This window comes from Hippopotamus amphibius, chromosome 15 (genome assembly GCF_030028045.1).
Source record: "Hippopotamus amphibius kiboko isolate mHipAmp2 chromosome 15, mHipAmp2.hap2, whole genome shotgun sequence".
NCBI classification, from domain to species: domain Eukaryota; kingdom Metazoa; phylum Chordata; class Mammalia; order Artiodactyla; family Hippopotamidae; genus Hippopotamus; species Hippopotamus amphibius.
In genome coordinates this window covers 33,940,280-33,943,572 of record NC_080200.1, presented here as the reverse complement: position 1 = coordinate 33,943,572, position 3,293 = coordinate 33,940,280, and positions in this window count along the sequence as shown.

Genomic DNA, 3,293 nt, shown 5'->3' with positions numbered 1-3,293 from the left:
AGGCCGCGGGCTGCCGGCCGCAGAGCGACCCTCGGGCCGCGGGCGCCCGAGACCATACCCGCCGGCCACCGAGCGCCCCTCGGGATGCGGGCGCCCGGGACCCGGGCCGCCGAGCGACCTGCAGGCTCCGTGGCCGCGGGCCGCCGAGCGACCCTCGGGCCGCCGGTCGACTTGCAGGCAGGTCGACCAGCCGGCCGCGGGCCGCCGAGCGCCCCTCGGGCCGCGGGCGCCCGGGACCCGGGCCGCCGAGCGACCTGCAGGCTCCGTGGCCGCGGGCAGCCGAGCGACCCTCGGGCCGCCGGTCGACTTGCAGGCAGGTCGACCAGCCGGCCGCGGGCCGCCGAGCGCCCCTCGGGCCGCGGGCGCCCGGGACCCGGGCCGCCGAGCGGCCTGCAGGCTCTGTGGCCGCGGGCCGCCGAGCGCCCCTCGGGCTGCGGGCGCCCGGGACGCGGGCCGCCGAGCGACCTGCAGGCTCCGTGGCCGCGGGCCGCCGAGCGACCCTCGCGCCGCGGGCTCCCCGAGAGCCGGGCCGCCGAGCGGCCTGCAGGCCGCGGGCTGCCGGCCGCCGAGCGCCCCTCGGGCTGCGGGCGCCCGGGACCCGGGCCGCCGAGCGGCCTGCAGGCTCCGTGGCCGCGGGCCGCCGAGCGACCCTCGGGCCGCGGGCGCCCAAGACCCGGGCCGCCGGCCGCCGAGCGACCCTCGGGCCGCGCGCGCCCGAGACCCGGGCCGCCGGCCGCCGAGCGACCCTCGGGCCGCGCGCGCCCGAGACCATGCCCGCCGGCCGCCGAGCGACCCTCGGGCCGCGCGCGCCCGAGACCATGCCCGCCGGCCGCCGAGCGACCCTCGGGCCGCGCGCGCCCGGGACCCGGGCCGCCGGCCGCCGAGCGACCCTCGGGCCGCGCGCGCCCGGGACCCGGGCCGCCGGCCGCCGAGCGACCCTCGGGCCGCGCGCGCCCGGGACCATGCCCGCCGGCCGCCGAGCGACCCTCGGGCCGCGCGCGCCCGAGACCATGCCCGCCGGCCGCCGAGCGACCCTCGGGCCGCGCGCGCCCGGGACCCGGCCCGCCGGCCGCCGAGCGACCCTCGGGCCGCGGGCGCCCAGAGACCCGGCCCGCCGGCCGCCGAGCGACAGCACGCGCGGACTCGGGCTGCGCAGCCCCGGGCTGCCGGTGGACCCGCGGCCGCCGCTTGACCCGTGTATGCTTGCTGTTCATCTCCTGGAGATTCCTGCACCAAGCTGATTGAATGAGGAACATGGAAGCACTGTATATAGGCTTTGCATTTTTCTCTTCGTTTCCTGTACTTTGCCTTCGTTTCCTTTGCGTGTGCTCTATTTTATTGTACATGTTATATTGCTTGTTATTTTTTTATTCATTTAAGGTAGGACCGCTTTTATGCGTTTCTACACCTCCCCGCCCCCCCCCCCCCCCCCCCGCCCCGCGTCTCCCTCCTCTGGTGCCCGCCCCAAATGAGGTCGCATCATCTTTCATAGTGTACATCCTGGGCCAGCATAAGCTTTCCAAGAATAAAATGCCCCCCCGCCTTTCCTTCCCAAGGACACCACGAACACCTCCTGTCCTGTGCAGTGCTTTTTCACCCACCGCCAGCAGAGGGCCCTCTCTGACAGACCCAGGAACTCCCCTGCTCCGAGTCATCCAGGAGAGGCTGTTCCGTTCTGTGTGAAACGGGTGGGGTGGGCTGATGAGACATCATTGCTTAGAAGGCCATCGGGTTCACCGGTTCGGTGGCAAGAGAGAACATCCTCATCCTCCTTGAGGTTGACTCGGAAGGTCTTCGGGCCCGCAGGACACCGCCCCCAAATGGGCCTCCGTGGCATAGGGAGATTTTGCCATGCGAGGTGACAACAGGAGGGGAACACGGACCCTCCTTTCCTTCTCCCGTCTGAAAGCAGGAAGAAAATCTCTCACGGGAACAGGGTGGTGGAGGGGGCGGCCGGGAGGTGTAGAGATGAGGACTGACTGCTTTCCTGTCTTAAGAAATCACGAATCATCCAAGTGGGACCGCTCATAACACACAGAGGACAGAAGTGTGGACGAGATGAGGAGAATGTGTAAGGGAACGTCTTCCACAAGAACTCTTTTCCATAGGCCGACTTCAAGACTTTCCAACATCTCTAGGTTTAGGGGTGGACTGAGTGCCATGAAAGAATGGACATTCAGCAGCCTGTCTACATCATCTCCAAAGAAGGGAAAATGCTGAAACGTCCCTAGCTCCACAAGCCTAAGGGTCTCCCTGCTCCGGAGAGTTGGAGCATATGCGTGCTTCCATGCCTACACAGATCTTGCGCTTTAGGGAAACCACAAACTAGGCAGGAGCCTGGACTTCTACAAGGCAGTCCATGTTCACACGGGTCACTGTGGTTGGCTTCCTTACTTTCATTGGATTGGATTGGGGTGGGGTGGGGTGGGGTGGGGTGGGGGGCGGGGGGGGGCGGTGACAAATGTCCAAGGATGAGGCATCCTAAAGAAGGAACGTGTGTGGTCCAAGCTACCCGAGGTCGCCATCCTCATTGTAGGAAGAGGACCTCTTTGGGGAGTGTGGGGAGGGGGGAGGCAAGGTAGAAGGTATGCAGATAAGGTTTGGGGGAGGGAAAAAAAGACATTTCGGTCCTAAAGCTAGTCATTTCGAAATGGGAAACAAAGGACACAAGGGAAAAGCTAAAACTGGGCACAGGCGATTGGAAAAGGTTTCTGAGGAGAAGAATCTTCGGAAAGGAATGGGAACCGTGGTCAGGACTGCTTAAGATGAGGATGGATTCAAGGACACACATGAGTGTTCGTATCAACAGGAAACCAGTGCAAAACTAGAATTCAGTTTTCTGTCTCTCGGTGAAAAAGGCCAACTTTGGGCTCGGGCTTGGGTGTTTCTTCTATTGCTCTGCTCTCTCCGTCATGAGAGAGAAAGCTTTCCTTCCTTTTTCCGGAAGGAAGGAAGGAAGGAAGGAAGGAAGGAAGGAAGGCAGGCAGGCAGGCAGGCAGGCTTATGTCTTCTAAAAATCATCACTTCTTTTCTAGGTTACCTTTATCAGGTCTTGGGGGACTCACGTGGACTTAGTCCTCTTGATATTCAAAGAGCCAGGGTTGGCTCACAAGGAAAGAGGCTTCTCTCTTTGCCTAGCAAGTCTTTCCCTGGGATGTGGGTGACGTGGCTAAGGAGGCACTGTTCCCCAGTGACCTATCTAACTGTTTTACACTCGTTGGGGTATTTTGGACACATTTGCCCCCAAACCGAATGACACATGAAGTCTTTTGCACTTAGAATGCATGTTGAGA